Source organism: Schistocerca piceifrons, chromosome 2 (assembly GCF_021461385.2).
Source record: "Schistocerca piceifrons isolate TAMUIC-IGC-003096 chromosome 2, iqSchPice1.1, whole genome shotgun sequence".
In the NCBI taxonomy this organism is placed as follows: Eukaryota; Metazoa; Arthropoda; class Insecta; order Orthoptera; family Acrididae; genus Schistocerca; species Schistocerca piceifrons.
The window spans coordinates 775,508,410-775,529,182 of record NC_060139.1 but is presented as its reverse complement, the minus strand read 5'-3'; the positions used below and the strand labels follow the sequence as shown (position 1 = coordinate 775,529,182).

At 42.0% G+C, this 20,773-nt stretch overlaps 1 long non-coding RNA gene across 1 annotated transcript in view; it reads right to left on the bottom strand.

Moving 5' to 3' along the window:
* Positions 1 to 2,214: 2,214 nt before the first annotated feature.
* The window catches only part of LOC124777818, a 47,805-nt gene continuing 29,246 nt past the window's right edge, over positions 2,215 to 20,773 (bottom strand). Inside the window, exon 3 of the long non-coding RNA XR_007015784.1 lies at positions 2,215 to 2,618. This is a non-coding gene — a long non-coding RNA (uncharacterized LOC124777818). The remainder of the gene's footprint in view (positions 2,619 to 20,773) is intronic.

Below are 20,773 nucleotides of genomic sequence, written 5' to 3'. Positions count from 1 at the left end.
TTCTTGCCATAAGGGTTGAAGATAAAACTATTCCACCTGCATAAAAAATTGTTGCCTTTCATGCTGGATACTCTCTTAAGTTTAATCATTAAATTCTTCATGTACTGGTCATGATTGTGCATCTCATTCTTCTGTTCTGTACTATCTGATGCCGATTCTGTTGCGTAAAGCACTCATTTTAGTAATAGAACTGATTTCTTTATATAAGCAAAATATTCACTTGGAAAAGATCAATTGTACTAGTGTATGTTTTAACATTTTATTCTGTTATCCGTTTGTTTGCACCACTTTTTACAAAGTTCCATTTTCATTCATTATCGTACGTATGAATAACGACCTTAATAGCGCTTGTTTGTATTGTTCTGACTGACTGTTAGATGTAATTACATGCTTTATTTATTTTTATAATTGTTAAATAGTGTCAGTTGTTAAGCAAAAGTAATGTTGTTTTGCTACCATACTTATTTTAAACCAGTATTGTGAAATGGCTGTAGTGCTTGTACTCAGTATAGATATCCTAAACAATATAAAGAGTTGCATACTTTTTAGTTTTTTTAAGATATGTAATATCATTGAGTTCTGACTTACATATAGTATGCAGTCTTTTTTGTCAGGTAGCAGCTACAATCTACCATATGTAGGGTGATATGTTTTGTTACAGCATTATTATTCCTGTTGGCAGTAGTGATTGAAAATGAAATTATTGTTATCATAACATTTCCATGAAACCGTCTGCTTGACAAAATTAATAATTGTGATAACAAATCATTTTGCTCACTTGTTATGAATCTCTTAAGACTGTCTAGTCCTTACTCTTGTTGGGATCTAAAAAGATATGATATTATGCAGATACTGCAAATAGTGACTGTCAAGATATAGCTAAGTACCTGGCAAATCTGAGACTATGAAGAAAATAGCTTCCTGGGATCTAATTCTACTTTGAAAAAAGTACAGAATACGCAGAATAGCAACAGGTTGTGTGGTATTCGTATCCTAGAACTACTTTTCTGCTTTTCTGTGTTACCTGTAGAAATGTCTTTGTATTTCTTTGTATTTTTTTCACCACAAGGTATTTCTTTATTTGTCTCATGTAAATATTTTGTTCCTGTTAACAGCTAATAATTGATTGAGAGCAGCTTTTAACTCACCCTGTTCCCTAGAAGGCACAATGTCAATCTTTTTCTGAGAATTTTACAGATCTGAAGTAGACTAGAAATGGAAATGTGGAATATGTCTCTTATTTGTGCTTTGATTTCTGTAAAGGACCTTTTGTGGTAAACATTTTGGTATGTGAACCACAAATTGGCTCATATGCTATCATTTTCATCATGGCTGGACATTTAAATGTGAAGTCGTAAAATAATTCAGTCACATTGTATAGTCTTCCTCTGTGTTCGAAGTGTGAATGTCATATTGATTGTTCACTGCCTCATGTTAGTTAAAGTACTTAATATTGTTAAAAGTTACAAATTACAGCAGTGCAATATTATATATTACCAGTGTACTCACTGCATACAACTGGTTATGGGGGAGAGGGGAGGGGGCATTGAATGACTGCTAGGCACTTGATTGCAGAGACTGACAAGAAGAAATTTTTCCCATCTATTTTTGCAATTAACTACCCAGAATGTCATTCTGGTGATGTTCAGGGAGTTTGACACTAATGCTGTCAACAAAATAAATATACTGAATTTTGTTACTTTAACTTGCATAAAACCAGCCAAATTAAGTGTGAAATTTGTAACTGTATTATTACAATACAGGGTATTGCTCAAAGTTAGTTACTCAAGCACAGATTGAGCTGAATGCAGCTCATTTTATCAATATGGTAACAAACTTGGTCATTCATGCAAACAAAATTTTTGGTTGCACATGTGAAAATGGTAGATTGCTAAACTTCAGTATTAATGTCAGAAGTACCTGCTTATTCTAATTGAGTAGCTGTTCTTAAATAAAAATTAGCAAGGTACCAGATTTCACAGTTAAATGAATTGCTTGCATTCTTAATTTCTTTCTTTTTGTTTTAAAAATGTAGAAAACTGCTTTTATAGAAATGCTCGACAGAGATTAGTGTGAATAATCGTATTGTTTTAGGAGCTACAACCAAAGCAAATCATTTAGTTAATTTCACAGTTACCTTAGACTTTATCTGAATGCTTCAGTTAACACATCAGTTGTCATTGTACAAAATTTCTAAGATGAATAGGTCAAGATTTTTGTATTAATAGAAAGCTTTTTTGTTGACTCATAAAGTATTTACCAAGAGAAGTATTTTTGTGAACATGAGGTAGCACTGTAGCAAAAGAAACATAATGAAGCAAATGGTTGCAATTTGTGTACTTGCTTTTGTGTGAGGTAAACAATATTTATCTAAAGCCTAACTAAATGTACTCAGTGAAACTGTTTAATTTTATGTTAATGTTTATATATTGTCATGTTCAATTTCTTCTCTGTAGCACTACCCACCAAAGCCTCCTTCTGTTCATCACATTGACTGCCATATGCTTAGTGATGGATGTTTCATGGTCATGCCAGGTGAGGCACACGTTACGGCGTGAAGCTCTGCTTTTGCTGCCGGTGGCTACATGCTATCAGGCATGCATTTCTGCAGTGGCCACCTGTGACCACACAGCAGTCAATGTGTTAATTACATGTGTTATTTGTCAAGTAATAGACATACATGAAGTATTTAAAGAGAGAAGGCAGCTGCTAAGATTAAAAAACACTACCAGGCACTCTTAAATGATCAAGAATTGGTTACACCAACTCAGTTTGTAACAGTTGTTACATTTCACAATTGTTCCACTGCTTTTCTATGAAATTAAATAGGCTTTCTGTCGAGAAGAAAAATGGAATTCAGAAAGCTATACAGCAGCAAATAATTTTGTACTGAATAATGGGAAAGCAATTATCAGTATATTTTGGATGCCTGAGTGGCACACATTCAGTTCTGAGTTTAACATGAGCAAAGGAAATTGGGGAATAATTATGATAAGTTAGCATACTTTGTCTCTCAGACTGAATGAATTCTGATGAATAAGTTACCATACCACATACAAAGGAACCTGATAATAGCTGAATAATGTATACAGTGTATAAATTTATGTCCAAAGTCAGGTATCATAGGCATCTCATTCTATAGTTTGTAACTAGAGGCCTGCACAGATAAGAAAAATGTTAGCCACATTGCATCCACAAGTTCCTTACCTGCATTTTCAAGTCTTACCTGCAATTGCAGCTATTAAAATATTATAAACCACTTTAATCTATTTGGTACATTGAAGCTGGACCTCATAATTCACATTTTATTAACTAAGAATGTAGTGGCCACTCGTGACATAGTCATATAAGAATCTTTATACATTCCCCAAGTTACCACTGTCAACCGTTTTTACAGAAATTGATTTTGCAAAACATTCAGCAAAAGATTCCTTCAACATTGGGAAGTCTAGTAAAGTTGTGTTAAGAGTTGTCGTCACTTCTTGCATAATATTTAGTGTTAGCCATATAGCCTATTTATCAAATGTTAATATACATAGTTTTGTGTACCTGTAAATATTTTAGAAATAAACATTGATTTTAAACCAAATGTTACTTATATCAAATGGGTAAATAATAATAATACTTTGTGTGTGTGTGTGTGTGGGGGGGGGGGGGGGGGGGGGGGTGCATGCGTGTGTGTGTGGCATAATTTAGAAGGGCTTTTGACTGAAAGCATACTTGTTTAGTAGTCTTCTTGTTGTTCTGTCTCCGACCCAGTATCTCCAGTATGTGGTATCAGTCTATCCTGTTTGTTTTGTAATGTTGTCATTTTTCCATCCTGAATTTTCAGTTGAGGATGAGGATAATTTAAACAGTAATAATCACTCTTACAGGATGCTTGTAAGACAAAACCAGATAAACATTGTAATCTTGATGCTGTGTTTGAAATTTAAAGAACAAAGTAATTATTATCAAACAACAGAAACTCAAGGTTGGAATATCAACAATATTAGGAAAAGGATAGCTTGCTACTCAGAGTAAAGATGACTTGTTGAGCTGTAGACAGGCACAATGAAAATACTGTTACACATTATAGCTTTGAGCCAAAGCCATCTTCAGTAAAGAAAAACACACACACACACACACACACACACACACACACACACACGTATTCACACAAGCCAACACTCGTCATACACACATGATCACTACCATCTGCAGCTCTGACATTACGAATATTTGCAAATATGCCCATGCATATCTGTATAGATGCAGTCTCTTATCCACAAAGCTAATACTACTGTGGATATCCACATCTGTGCAGACCTCTACCTGTAATTTATGAATTCTGAGCAACATATATAATTTACAGTGCCTCTAACTTTAAAAACAAACTGAGCAACATATATAATTTACAGTGCCTCTAACTTTAAAAACAAACTGTCACAGGAGTCTGTATTTAACTTACAGAAATTTTCTGCATTACATTGCATATGGAACTCGCAGCGAGCTGAAGTCATATAAGATTTTCTTGTCTTGTCATTGCTACTTGAAAATATTGTATAACAGCATGAGTTTTTACATTTTTTGGAATGATTTTATGTAGTGTGTTGAAGTAATGACACTCATGTGTTTCCATTGAATTTAAATTGATATTTATTATTGTATTGTATTTCAATGATTTGTACTGTTTGGCTGTAACAGTTATAAATTGTACAGTGGCAAACTGAAAAGAATTTTTTTTGTTAATGTCTTGTTATTTCTGCTTGTTGAAGTGTTCCTGTGTGGGCATCAGTGGCACCTTTGTCATGGTGGTGTCCTTTTGCCATATCTAACGACAAAGCTTGGTGTGTTGTGGTTTCTTGAATGATTCTTGTCCAGTTAGCTGACTTTTCAGAAATTGTGCTTTTACTGCTTCGTAATGTATAATTAACTGTGCCGTGTCAGAACTTGACATCATGTATGTGATTTCCACTAGAGAATTTGTTTTATTGAACTGATTTGTTACACATGACTGATTTTATGAATTGTAGGTACAAATTTTATTTCTAAATGTACATTATTGTATTTCAATTGCATTCAGTTTGAAGATTGTGTTCTTATATTATCTGAAGTGTTGATAATTATATAATAAATGTTAGTGGTGGCTTTGAAATTCTGCTTATGGTCACTCTGGAAATCCCGCTATTAATCCTGAATTTCTAGTTAAGTACAAGAGTTACGACACTTGCAGTCAGCAAGCTTCTCTCCAGTATAAGTTCATTCTACAGCTGATTGAAAGTTCTGTCCTGAAGCGTAATGTTTGGTTTTCTTTTGTACACCTCTCTCTCTCTCTCTCTCTCTCTCTAACTCACAGATACAGACAGACATTCAGGAGTGGTAATAGGACTAGAAGGATTTCTTGGTGGTGTCATGTATCATACACTGTAAAAACCCATTTTCACTTTCCTGCATTTTATGTTTTCCCACTTTGTACATTAATTTTGTTAGCCCCAACAGAAGTTCTGTACTCTCAATACAATGCTTTCATGTCACTACTGATTTTGTGTCACAACATTTCCTACATTTTAAGTTTTCTTTGGCGTTATCACAACGTTTAGCACTGAATTTCCTACAAATTTCTGCCAAAAGTGCATTGTATTCGTGCTCGAAGCTGGCCTCGGAACAAAGTAGAAAATGCACACTATATACAAAGTTATCAATCATGTAACATAGTTTTAGCACGATAAGCAAGATTTTCATTGTTGGCATGTTGGGTCATGGATGCTTGTATTATAGGCTGGAAGAGTGGGAAAGTATGCTGAATCAGTGCCTTAACAATGATCACTATCTGGCGTTAGTGACTCTAGGAGCAGCCTTCCTTCTGGTCATTGTGTTGTTTTACAACAGCTTTAATTTAATTTCACATTAATTTATACAATCATGTTTGTATAATAAAGAAGGAAAAATCTATATGTAATGGGGAGGGGGAGGGGGGGGGGGGGGGCACACAAGCACTCAGCCATTGCCTGTGTGGTTATGAAGGCATTGGCTGAGTGGTAACACACACAAATATGCGCTTCCTTTTCCATTCCGATCGTGTCCAATGGCATAAATAAAACATAGAGCAAAAGCCTTTCATGAAGCCACATTAAAAAGATATTCATTTTCTAATGTGAGATTTATTATTGATAACCATTATAAAATTATGGTAAATAACACAACATTGGTTAAAAAATTAAAGTTGGCAGTATTTGTATGCCTTTTTTTGTGACAGTTCACTGAAGAGTGTAAAAAGGGGCTTTTATTCCATGCTGTTCCTAACTTATGGTTTCCACAATACATGCATTTTATCTAGTTGCAGCTATTACAAATGATATACCTTACATTGAGTTAACACACAATTGAGCCAAAACATTATGAACACTGCCCATCACAACAGTTAATGTCACCTGCTGGCATTGCGGGCATATGATGTGGTAAGGAAATTATAGAAGTGGAACATAGGCATAAGGAAAATCATAGTATCAACATACAGTTCTGAAAAGCATTCAGTTGATATAAGCGATTTTAATAAAGGGTAGACTGTCATCGCCTGCTGCCTAGAAAGAATAGCTGAGAAATGTAACGCTGGTTGACCCTTCCTATGCTGCTGCTGCTGCGGTCATTTACGAAAAGTGGCTGAAGGATAAATAAACTATGAGTAAACAACAAGGTGATGGGTGTCCCCACCTTAGTATATGATGCATTGGTCAGTTGTTTATCCTCTCTGTAAAGCAAACTAGGCGGTGATCTGTGGGAAATGTTAACAACACAGTACAGTGCTAGTGTGGATCCAAGTGTTTCAGAGCATAGAGCTCAGTACACATTACCGAACTTGGGGTTCCTGCCAGGTGTTAAGTAAAATGTGTTCTGTCACAGTACCCACAGCAGCTTGTATCCTAGCCTTCAGTTCGTCTACGTCAGCAACTGGTGTGACGAAGACACTGTCCTTGATATAGCCCTAGAAAAAAAAGAGTGAAGGGGCATAATGTCTGGAGAGAGGAGTAATGTCCGGATCGGTGGATTGGAAGGAACGGTCCAACACCCTGACCACCTCGCTCTCCAGACATTATGCCCCTTGACTTTTTTTTCTGGGGCTATATCAAGGACAGAGTCTTCATCACACCAGTTGCTGAGGTCAACAAACTGAAGGCTAGGACACAAGCTGCTGTGGGTATGTGACAGAACACATGTTACGAAACACCTAGTGGGAACTGGAATACCGCCTTGACATTCTCCGAACTACCAAGGGAGCACACATTGAGGTTTAGTAATGTAAGTGGTCTTCAAAAAATTAATAAATAGATAAAATAATAAAAAAAAAATAATCAGGGCAAGACTTTGTGCTCATCCTGTATATTGGTAATAGAACAAGCAGTTTTATACACTCCTGGAAATGGAAAAAAGAACACATTGACACCGGTGTGTCAGACCCACCATACTTGCTCCGGACACTGCGAGAGGGCTGTACAAGCAATGATCACACGCACGGCACAGCGGACACACCAGGAACCGCGGTGTTGGCCGTCGAATGGCGCTAGCTGCGCAGCATTTGTGCACCGCCGCCGTCAGTGTCAGCCAGTTTGCCGTGGCATACGGAGCTCCATCGCAGTCTTTAACACTGGTAGCATGCCGCGACAGTGGACGTGAACCGTATGTGCAGTTGACGGACTTTGAGCGAGGGCGTATAGTGGGCATGCGGGAGGCCGGGTGGACGTACCGCCGAATTGCTCAACACGTGGGGCGTGAGGTCTCCACAGTACATCGATGTTGTCGCCAGTGGTCGGCGGAAGGTGCACGTGCCCGTCGACCTGGGACCAGACCGCAGCGACGCACGGATGCACGCCAAGACCGTAGGATCCTACGCAGTGCCGTAGGGGACCGCACCGCCACTTCCCAGCAAATTAGGGACACTGCTGCTCCTGGGGTATCGGCGAGGACCATGCGCAACCGTCTCCATGAAGCTGGGCTACGGTCCCGCACACCGTTAGGCCGTCTTCCGCTCACGCCCCAACATCGTGCAGCCCGCCTCCAGTGGTGTCGCGACAGGCGTGAATGGAGGGACGAATGGAGACGTGTCGTCTTCAGCGATGAGAGTCGCTTCTGCCTTGGTGCCAATGATGGTCGAATGCGTGTTTGGCGCCGTGCAGGTGAGCACCACAATCAGGACTGCATACGACCGAGGCACACAGGGCCAACACCCGGCATCATGGTGTGGGGAGCGATCTCCTACACTGGCCGTACACCACTGGTGATCGTCGAGGGGACGCTGAGTAGTGCACGGTACATCCAAACGGTCATCGAACCCATCGTTCTACCATTCCTAGACCGGCAAGGGAACTTGCTGTTCCAACAGGACAATGCACGTCCGCATGTATCCCGTGCCACCCAACGTGCTCTAGAAGGTGTAAGTCAACTACCCTGGCCAGCAAGATCTCCGGATCTGTCCCCCATTGAGCATGTTTGGGACTGGATGAAGCGTCGTCTCACGCGGTCTGCACGTCCAGCACGAACGCTGGTCCAACTGAGGCGCCAGGTGGAAATGGCATGGCAAGCCGTTCCACAGGACTACATCCAGCATCTCTACGATCGTCTCCATGGGAGAATAGCAGCCTGCATTGCTGCGAAAGGTGGATATACACTGAACTAGTGCCGACATTGTGTATGCTCTGTTGCCTGTGTCTATGTGCCTGTGGTTCTGTCAGTGTGATCATGTGATGTATCTGACCCCAGGAATGTGTCAATAAAGTTTCCGCATCCTGGGACAATGAATTCACGGTGTTCTTATTTCAATTTCCAGGAGTGTAGTTCAATATACTTTCTTATGCAGCACTAATGATAACCATCAGTTAATGAAATCTACATCTACATTTATACTCCGCAACCCACCCAACGGTGTGTGGCGAAGGGCACTTTACGTACCACTGTCATTACCTCCCTTTCTTGTTCCAGTCGCATATGGTTCGCAGGAAGAACAACTGCCAGAAAGCCTCAGTGCGCGCTCGAATCTCTCTGATTTTACATTCGTGATCTCCTCGGGAGGTATAAGTAGGGGGGAGCAATATATTTGATACCTCATCCAGAAACGCACCCTCTCGAAACCTGGGCAGCAAGCTACACCGCGATGCAGAGTGCCTCTCTTGCAGAGTCTGTCACTTGAGTTTGCTAAACATCTCCGTAACGCTATCACGCTTACCAAATAACCCTGTGACGAAATGCGCCGCTCTTCTTTGGATCTTTTCTATCTCCTCTGTCAACCCGATCTGGTACGGATCCCACACTGATGAGCAATACTCAAGTATAGGTCGAACGAGTGTTTTGTAAGCCACCTCCTTTGTTGATGGACTACATTTTCTAAGGACTCTCCCAATGAATTTCAACCTGGCACCCGCCTTACCAACAATTAATTTTATATGATCATTCCACTTCAAATCATTCTGCACGCATACTCCCAGATATTTTACAGAAGTAACTGCTAGCAGTGTTTGTTCTGCTATCATATAATCGTACAGTAAAGGATCCATCTTTCTATGTATTCGCAATACATTACATTTGTCTATGTTAAGGGTCAGTTGCCAGTCCCTGCACCAAGTGCCTATCCGCTGTAGATCTTCCTGCATTTCGCTGCAATTTTCTAATGCTGCAACTTCTCTGTATACTACAGCATCATCCGCAAAAAGCTGCATGGAACTTCCGACACTATCTACTAGGTCATTTATATATATTGTGAAAAGCAGTGCTCCCATAACACTCCCCTGTGGCACGCCAGAGGTTACTTTAACGTCTGAAGACATCTCTCCATTGAGAACAACATGCTGTGTTCTGTTTGCTAAAAACTCTTCAATCCAGCCACACTGCTGGTCTGATATCCCGTAGGCTCTTACTTTGTTTATCAGGTGACAGTGCGGAACTGTATCGAATGCCTTCCGGAAGTCAAGGAAAATGGCATCTACCTGGGAGCCTGTATCTAATATTTTCTGGGTCTCATGAACAAATAAAGCGAGTTGGGTCTCACACAATCACTGTTTCCGGAATCCGTCTTGATTACTACAGAGTAGATTCTGGGTTTCCAGAAATGACATGATACACGAATAAAAAACATGTTCTAAAATTCTACAACAGATCGATGTCAGAGATATAGGTCTATAATTTTGTGCATCTGCTCGACGACCCTTCTTGAAGACTGGGACTACCTGTGCTCTTTTCCAATCATTTGGAACCTTCCGTTCCTCTAGAGACTTGTGGTACACGGCTGTTAGAATGGGGGCAAGTTCTTTCATGTACTCTTGTGTAGAATCGAATTGGTATCCCGTCAGGTCCAGTGGACTTTCCTCTGTTGAGTGATTTCAGTTGCTTTTCTATTCCTTTGACACTTATTTCGATGTCAGCCATTTTTTCGTTTGTGCGAGGATTTAGAGAAGGAACTGCAGTGCGGTCTTCCTCTGCGAAACAGCTTTGGAAAAAGGTGTTTAGTATTTCAGCTTTACGCGTGTCGTCCTCTGTTTCAATGCCATCATCATCCCAGAGTGACTGGATATGCTGTTTCGAGCCACTTACTGATTTAACGTAAGACCAGAACTTCCTAGGATTTTCTGTCAAGTCAGTACATAGAATTTTACTTTCAAATTCACTGAACCTTTCATGCATAGCCCTCCTTACATTAACTTTGACATCGTTTAGCTTCTGTTTGTCTGAGAGGTTTTGGCTGCATTTAAACTTGCAGTGAAGCTCTCTTTGCTTTCGCAGTAGTTTCCTAACTTTGTTGTTGAACCACGGTGGGTTTTTCCCATCCCTCACAGTTTTACTCGGCACATACCTGTCCAAAACACATTTTACGATTGCCTTGAACTTCTTCCATAAACACTCAACATTGTCAGTGTCGGAACAGAAATTTTTGGTTTGATCTGTTAGGTAGTCTGAAATCTGCCTTCTATTACCTTTGCTAAACAGATAAACCTTCCTCCCTTTTTTTATATTCCTATTTACTTCCATATTCAGGGATGCTGCAACGGCCTTATGATCACTGATTCCCTGTTCTGCATTTACAGAGTCGAAAAGTTTGGGTCTGTTTGTTATCAGTAGGTCCAAGATGTTATCTCCACGAGTCAGTTCTCTGTTTAATTGCTCAAGGTAATTTTCAGATAGTGTGCTCAATATAATGTCACTTAATGCTCTGTCTCTACCACCCGTCCTAAACGTCTGAGTGTCTGTCTATATCTGGTAAATTGAAATCTCCACCTAAGACTATAACATGCTGAGAAAATTTATGTCAAATGTATTCCAGATTTCAGTCTTAAGTTTCTGAGAAACCCTAATACAAACCGGCATAGGCAGAACGATACCGCATCATTGAATAGGATTTTGTTTGTGAAAAATCCCAAATTTATCACCTGATTATGGATTCAGTGACTCTGTGATCAACAAATTCTAATATATTAGAAGGCTTAAGACTTTACAGATTATCATATTACTCACATTTCTCTGTTTTTCATAAGATAAAAAGCGCTAACACTGTCTTTTGTCAATGTATACTTCAACTCAGATCGATATAACAACAAACTCAGCGATATAGTGTTTATCCTTTTTTAATGTCATCCACGTATGTGAATACCTCTTAATACAGTTTTATTTTCTGACTCGACAGTATTTTTAAATGCCTCTTCTTTAAAAAAAAAAAGTTTCACTGCACTATTTTCTTCATCTCTTTAGTTAACATTTCTTTTCATTATCATCATTACAGTAAAGAAAATTATTAGAAAGCAAAGACCAACTCTTTGGTATAATCTTTCCAAAGTTCATTTTCAGTAAAGAATAGGAACATATTTTCGTGGTCTGGTCTTGACTTAATATTTTCTTATTTTTATGATGTTATTATCTTCACTTTTAAACTGATCAAAATCAAGGATGACATCTCTATAGAAAAAGGAACTTATAAGTTGGATGTCTAGTTTTAAATTGAGATAGCAAAATTTTATTCAGCGAAGTACATTATACACCAATAAAACTGTAGACGAGTGCCATTGTTTCCGAAACCTATTATTTGTTTGGCCTATATATAAAAAAGCAAAGACCAATTTTTTGGACGTAATTCTAATTTCTTATGTATTTTTTTGCATTTTTGCACCACCATGGATCCTTGCTCCTTCCATCTGTGTCAATACAGAAAAGTTTCCTTATCTCTAGCCAGATCCTAGTCCCACATATTGTTCCTGCATTGCTGCTTGGCTCATGAAATCCCCCCTAATGGCCGTACCATCAAATTGCCCATCTCTGGTTGCCACCCCTCCTTCCACAATGACCTCCACCTGTTCAGATTCCGCAAATCCTTATCCCTCACCAACATAGTCCTGCAAAACCATATCAACCAAGCCCAATCCTCCTTGCAGTACCTTCTCTCCATCCACAAAATTCTCCTGCTATGTAATCCCAAATTCCTGGAACCCATAACACACATTGAAACTCTTGCCCTGCAGGAACTTCAGCTACATGCAAAACGCAACCTCAAAAAGCTCTCCATCCTGCTCACTTCCTACTCCCGCCTCGGAATACCACTGTCCACCACTTCTACAACAATCTCCAAACCTCCCCCATGCCCCCTCATAGCTGACACACCCTGTCTCACAGACCTACTACATTTACCCCACCCTCCAAAACTCCCTCCCACCACCACCACACAGAACTCGAAACCTAAACAAACCCGCAACACAGTCATGAACCTTTCCTCCAGAAGCCTTAGTCCCACAGAAATATCAGTCCCTTCCAAAGGCCTCACATTTTGCCCCACTCCCAAATTCAACCATGCAGGACTAGTTAAAGACCTTCTCTTCTTATCCCAATCCCCACAGTGGAAACACTTTTTCACCACCAACCCGACCAATGAGACTCAACCAAAGACCATTATTGAACCTTGCCTAACTCAGTTCACTCCACCATCCAACTGTGATAAACACCCCTACCTCCAAACCACCCCCTGTTAACTTTCCAGAATTTCTTATCCTTGAACCTTGCTTCACCATCATTCCCCAAATCTCTCAACATGCATATTAACCTTACATCCACAGAAAGAACCGCAGTCCACCATCTAAAAACTGATCCCGATCTTATAATCCTACCTGCAGACAAAGGCTCCACCATCGTAGTTTTGAACCACAAGGATTATGTGGCAGAAGGACTCCGTCAGCTGTCAAATACTTCCACCTACAAACCATGCCACACTGATCCCCTTCCAGCAATCCAGCAGGATCTCCAGTCACTACTCAAATCCTTAGGCCCATCCCAGAACCTCTCCCCAGAGTCCATCACTCTACTTACCCCTACCACTCCCCGCACTCCATTCTTCTACATGCTTCCCAAAGTCCATAAACCAAACCACCCAGGACACTCCATTGTGGCCAGTTACTGTGCCCCCACTGAGAGAATCTCTGCTCTTGTAGACCAGCACCTTTAACTTATTACCCGGAACCTATCCTCATATATAAAAGATACCAACCATTTCCTCGACTGACTCTCCACAGTTCCTTTCCCTTTACCACACGGTGCCCTTCTTGTCACTATTTATGCCACCTCCCTGTACATTAACATTCCTAATGTCCATGGCCTTACTGATATCGAATACTACCTTTCCAGATGCCCTATGGATTCCAAACCAACAACCTCCTTCCTAGTCTCCATGACCAACTATATCCTCATGCACAATTACTTCTCCTTTGAAGGCATTACCTACAAACAAATCCGCGGTATGGCTGTGGGCACCCGCATGGCACCATCCTATGCTAACCTATTCATGGGCCATCTAGAGGAATCCTTCCTAAAAACCCAGAATCCTAAACCCCTCACCTGGTTCAGATTCATTGATGACATCTTTGCTCTCTGGATTGAAGGTGAAGACACCTTATTCACATTCCTCCAGAACCTCAACAACTTCTCCCCCGTTTGCTTCACTTAGTTCTGCTCAACCCAACGAGCCACCTTCCTAGATGTTGACCTCCACCTCAGAGATGGCTACATCAGTACCTCCGTCCATATCAAACCTACTGACCACTAGCAATACCTCCACTTCGACAGCTGCCACCCGTTTCATACCAAAAAGTCCCTTCCATTCAGCCTAGCCACCCGCGGTCGTCGCATCTGCAGTGACGAGCAGTCCCTCTCTAAATACACCGAGGGTCTCACTGAAGCCTTCACTGACCGTAACTATCCTCCCACCCTTTTACAAAAACATATCTCCTATGCCTTATCTTTCCAGTCTCCCACCATCTCCCAAAGTCCCACAGTCCGGCCACAGAGGAGCATTTCCCTCGTAACTCATTACCATCCGGGACTGGAGCAACTGAATTACATTCTCCGCCAGGGTTCTGATTACCTCTCATCATGCCCTGAAATGAGAAATATCCTACCCACTATCCTTCCCACCCCTCCTACTGTGGTATTCCACAGTCCCCCGAACCTACACATTATACTGGTCCATCCTTACACAACCCCTGCTCCCAATCCCTCAACTCATGGCCCATACCCCTGTAATAGACCTAGATCCTCCTACCACCACCTACTCCAGTCCGGTCACTAACATCACCTATCCCATCAAAGGCAGGGCTACCTGTGAAACCAGTCATGTGATTTACAAGCTAAACTGCAACCACTGTGCTGCATTCTATGTAGGCATGACTACCAGCAAGCTGTCTGTCTGCATGAACGGCCACCGACAAACTGTGACCAAAAAACAAGTGGACCACTCTGTAGCTGAACACGCTGCCAAAAATGATACCCCTCATCTCAATTACTGCTTCACAGCCTGTGCCATACGGATCCTTCCCACCAACACCAGCTTTTCTGAATTGTGCAGGTGGGAACTTCTGTGCAATACATCCTACGTTCCCATAACCCTCCTGGCCTCAGCCTTCGTTAGTCACTGTCCTCATCCATCCAGCCCCCTCCCTGTTCCCATTCCAGCACTTTACAGCCGTCGTTTCACAGCCACACCTAGTCTTTTAATTTCTTTTTGTTTTTATTTCTCTCCTTTCCGCTACTTCCCCTTCCCCCTTCCGCACCTTCTTTCCTGCCCTCCGTCTAAACTGCAACACTTCACTGTCCGCCACTCCCACCATACTATCCCTCCCCCTCCCCACCCCAGCCTCCTCCTTACCCCCACCCAGTCGCCACTCCCATCATGCACTGGTCACTGGTGCTGCTGGTGACAGTGTAGTTTCAGCTCTCTGAGACAGCAGGAGTGTGTGTAAGTTGCACTTGCATGAGTGTGCATGTGTGTATGTGTGTCCACTGCTACAAAGGCCTTAATGGCCGAAAGCTATGATTGTGTGAATCTTTTTATTGTGCCTATCGCCACTCAGCATCTCCGCTTTATGGTGAGTAGCAACTTCCCTTCTCTCGTATTATTGCTATATATAAAAAATAAATACTACTAGTGCCACCGCCACTTGAACCCTCGACTTAACATGTAAATAAAGCTCAACCTCTTCAGATGTTGGCGTCTGGTTACAACTTCATCCCAATAGTGTTACAGAACACTCTGACACATGTCACAGATTTCTCTAAGTGAATGCTAGTGCTGAACATAATTTAAAGGTTCCTTTAATGAAATCCTCAATAAGGGAATCACAAAAAAATTTTATCCATATTAGGGCAATCTGTACCACTAATTTTAACTTCCGTAACTAATTGGTCCCTGGTTGGAAAAATGTACAGCAGTTGAGTTATTTCAAAATACTCAGTGCAGCCTCCACAAACAAACAGAATAACTTACTACCAGAAAGCACTGTCTCTCTCGAGAAGGTTCTGTGCACCAGTTCAATAACATGGAACCAAAATCAGACCCAATGCTGATTACCAATAATCCTATGATCAAACACTTCCCAAAAACAAACTGAATAGTCAGAGTTCAGTGGTGCTTATAACATAATTACTTAATTGACAAACTCAAATTTATGATTATTTTGAATCTTATCAGAGTCCTGACATTAACAAAGTATTAGTAGAACCCAGGCTAAAATCTTATTAGCTTAGCCTCAGCCACTTTAAGAACCCCATTATCAACAGGTAGTCAAACTAACAAGTTGACTTATGTGATGTCTTTGCCTTACCAGATTGTGTCTTTTTTAGGGTGCAAAAACAACCGAGCTCATAAGCAGCCATGTCATAACCTTCAAACACTAATTTAAAGAAAAAAGTTAAAAGTGAGTCCATCTTAAGCCCAATCGATGGAAGGAAAGAGAGCTAAAAACAAGGAATTTTTATTGGAGAAAGCTCCATAAAATGCTCGATAGTGACAGCTGAGGTCCCGAACCAAAGAGTAAATGTCCTTTGCCATATTTCTACAACAGATAAAAAGTAAAACAGACTGACAGCCCGCACACAATTTGCTAAAATTGCTGATAACTCAGACAGCAAACATACATTAGAACATAAGAGGTTAAAAAAAAGGGCATTCGGTCAGGAAATGCTGAACCGTCAGAGGTTGATGACAGTAAGTACAGAGTGGTGGGGATCGCCACTTATCAAATACCAATGGCTAAAAAGACAGTGTCCAATACGCAACCTAGCTAAAATGATTCCTCCCAATAAGAGGGCCGAGAAGACATTGGCCAAGCCACTGGGAGAGCTTTAATTCCTTAGAGCTTGTTCCTGTGAAGAGAAGACAGTGGTGTTGCCAAAGTGACACCACCAGCTGACAGGCGGCAACATGGAGATCATCCGAAGGAATGGAAGAGCTAGCAGGCTGAGGTAGAAGGACTGCAGCCTTGACAGCAGTGTCGGAAGCCTCATTTACCTTCATACTGACATGACCAGGAACCCACATTAACATCACAGTAGCTCCCACAACAACAAGCAACTGGAAGCTTTCTTGGACCTGTTGCACTAAGGGATGGACAGTGTACAGTACACAGAGACCCTGAAGGCCACAGAGAAATGGAGCCTATGACACAATTAAAAAGCCTGTGCCACCTTATGCACTGATTGGCCTGATAGAGGGCAAAGAGCTCCGCTGTAAATATTTAGAAGTGTTCTGGAAGCCAATACCAAAAATGGTCAGTGCCAATGACAAAGGCACACCCAAGATCACGGTCAACCTTACAGCCATTAGTGTACAAGAAGATGCTTTCTCTAAATTGTTTACGAAGGTCGAGAAACTTACGGGTAATAGATTAAATCTGTAGTAGTTTCCTTGGGAAGTGAATGACGTCCAAAATGAAAATGGGCTGTCGCACAAAGCCAAGGCAGTGAAGGATACACACCCGTTGAAAACATGACATGTAGTGTGAAGTTAAGCTGCCAGAGCAGTGGCCGAAAGGGAATTCTGGGAGGTAACAGAGAAGAAGGGCACACTCCATAATGGCAGTCAAGGGAGTCATTGAAAAAGAGGGCACAGGGTGAGTGCCCAGGCTTGGCAGACAAGCGGCATGCATATCCACTGAGGAGAACATCATTATGGTGGCAGTTTGGCAGCTTCTGCGTAGAGACTCTCAACTGAGCTAGTGTAAAAGGTGCCAATGGCCAAATGTATTCTGCAATGGTGGGTTGTATTAAGATGGACAGACTGCCGATGAATAAACGAAACACCCATAGCCTAGTTTCGAATGGACAGGGGATTGGTAGAAACGGAGGAGGGTGATCTGATCCACTCTCCAGGAAGTACCGCTGAGGACACGTAGGACGTTGAGGGACTGGGTACAGTATGTGGCCAGATAAGACACGTGGGAGGATGAAGAAAGTTTTCCATCAAGCATAAGCTCCAAGAATGTCATAGTTTCAGTGAATGGAAGAGCAACAGGTGCAAGATGTAAAGACAATAGAAGAAACCCACTGCATTGCCAGAAACTCTTACACTGTTTTGTCAGTGGAAAAGTGAAAGCCATTGTTGATGCTCCATGAGTGAAGACAATTGATACATCGCTAAAGATGCCGCTCATGAAGACAAGCCCATGGAGTACCGTAATGGATCGCAAAGTCGTTGATGAAAAGGAGCTGGAGATGCCTGGTGGGAGACAGGACATTAATAGGGTTAATGGCTATAGCAAAGAAAGCGATGCTCAAGACAGAGCCTTGAGGTATCCCATTCTCCTTGATAAAAGTGTCCAACAAGGCTGAGTCCACACATACCTTGAAAACACAGTTTATAAAAATTCCTGAAGAAAATGGGGCAGGTGGCCTCAGAAGGCCCAGTTGTGTAGAGTACAGAGGATACCAATCCTCCAGCAGGTGTTCTCCAAATCAAAAAAACATGGTCACAGTCCGGTATTTCCACAGAAAACCGTTCATGACATTGGTTGGCAAAGTGACAAGATGGTCAATTGCAGAATGGCGCACTCAGAATCCAAATTGTGCAATGGTTAGTAGATTGCAAGACTCTAGTCACCACTCAGTGGGCCATGAATCATACATTTCATCACCTTGCAAACACCGCTGTGAGAGAAATGTGCTAGTAGCTAGAAAGAAAGTGTTCATCCTTACCATGCTTAGGCACAGATACGTCAGTGGCTTCACACCAGCCATCAGCCCAAATGCGATTGTTCGTCTGGAGAAGAAAGTGCTTGTTCACAAGACACAGGTGCTGCAGCATCTGAATGTGAACATCGTCCGGCCCCTGGGGCAAAAGATTGGGATGAAGTGAGAGCTTGGGCTGGCTCCCTCATAGTAAAGGTGGCATTCTAGCATTCATGATTCTGAGAGAAGAACAGTATCACCTGAACTCCCTCCACATATTTCCGAGGGTGGAAGGTGTGGTGATACTGGTCGGAGCTTGAAATCTCTGCAAAATTGTGGCCTGAAGTATTGTAGGTAGCAAGAGGGTCCTCAATGACATCATCTGCTATGGTCAGGCAGGAAGTCTGGGAATGGACCTTGATCCCAGAGAGCCAATGGAGGTTTGCCCCACACGACAGAAGAGGGAATGAAAGTTTTAGAAGAACTGGTAAATAAAAACCAGCTAGTCTTTTAGCTATCCTGAAGATTGTAGTGACACTGTGCATGCAACTGTTTATAATGAATACAGTTTGCCATCATAGGATGTTGGTTAAAAATGTGGAGAGCATGTCTCCGCCCACAAATCGCATCACAGCACGCCTCAGTCCACCTGGGCAGCACGCCTCAGTCCACCTGGGGACTGGGACAGGGTAAGGTAAAGACAAAGTGAGAGGTACAGAACATTCTGTGGCGCTAAGGATAACGTTGATAAGTTACTCTGGTCACCACAGCTGGGGAAATTTCGTTCATCATAGGTTGCCAGAGAGGAGTAAAGCCTCCAGTTGACCCTAGAAAACTGCCAATTGAGTTTGCACCATCGGTGGTGTCGGAGTCAGCAAACAGATAGCGCAGGGGAAATGGTCGCTTGAGAACGTGTCAGAGAAAGCGGACCACTCAAGATGATGGGCAAGCTGGACAGTGCAGAACAAGAGGCCCAAATGGGAATAGGTATGCGTGAAGTCTGAAAGGGTGTTGCAGTGTTAATACAGATGAGGTTGGATTGATTGAGGTCAGCCAAGAGGGTGCCTCTCAGACAGATTCTTGAAAACCCTCAAAGGGGATGGTGCACATTAAAGTCGCTGGGCAGCAAAAACGAGTGAGGAAGTTGACCAGTAATCTGGAGGAAGTCTGCCCTAGTGACAGCAAATCATGGAGAGATGTAGACATTACAAAGAGAAACAGTGAAGCGAGGAAAGAAAATGGAGACTGCAACAGCTTGGAGTCAGGTGTTCAGTGAGATGGTTTGGTTATGGATGTCATCCTGAAAGAGCAGCATGAGTCTCCCATGACTTGGAATACCATCTTGGGGAGGAAAGATCAAAGGGGACCGGAAGGAAATACGAGAGGTCAAAGCAGCCACGAGGATGCAATTTTGTTTCTTGAAGACAGCAAATACCAATGCTGTGATTCCAAGAGCAGCCATAATTCCTCCTTACTGGATCTAATGCTACGAACATTCCATGGAGAAGAGTTATAATGGGTAATGGGGAGGAGGGAACAAAGGAAGGGTAGTCACCTCAGCAGCTGCCGAGTGCGAGCCTTTGAAGACTCACTGCTACAGGGTACAAGGCTGGAGGATCCTGTTTCATGAGATCTGAAGAGGTGTTAGCATTCTCCAAGAGTCAGTTTGCCAATTTCTGGGCAGAAAAACAGTAGGCAGTGCATACCAGTGAAATGGAGGTCGGCTGGGTTAGGTTATCACATAGTGACACTGTTGAAGAGGTCTCTTGAGTCAGAGAAGGAGAAAGCCATTTACTTTTGATTCATTTCTTAGAGCCTTTACAGTTGGCAAATGAAGACACTCAGATGGTTATTGGCTGAAGGGATGGAAAAAGTCTTCACGGGAGTATTCCTTTCGTCCTTTCCAGACTGCCAGTTGCGTAGCAGGTGATTTCGCCACCAGGGGCAAAGATTTGGTGGCTTGTTGCGCAGCTGTAGGAGAAGGAGATGGTATGCTACTGTGATATTGAGCATTTTCAGAACTGCAGTACTGAATTGCAGGTTGCAAGTCTGTGTGGCAATGTCCTTTGTGGAGTGAGGCATAGCAAGAACAGTACTAAAAGTGCCAGATGGTAAAATGCAGGGCCTTCGACTAGCCAACAACTTGCAAGTGACAGGGTAGGGCACTGACCTCCTTCAGTATGTGATACCACAAGGAACCACGGTGCAGCTGAGAGAGTCTTTGAATATTTAGCCTCATTATGTTTATGTTTAGTTGATGTAGACTGAGGTTGTGACTGGCTCATTGCGGGAAAGGGGGGGGGGGGGGCGAACCACCCATGATGCCAGTATC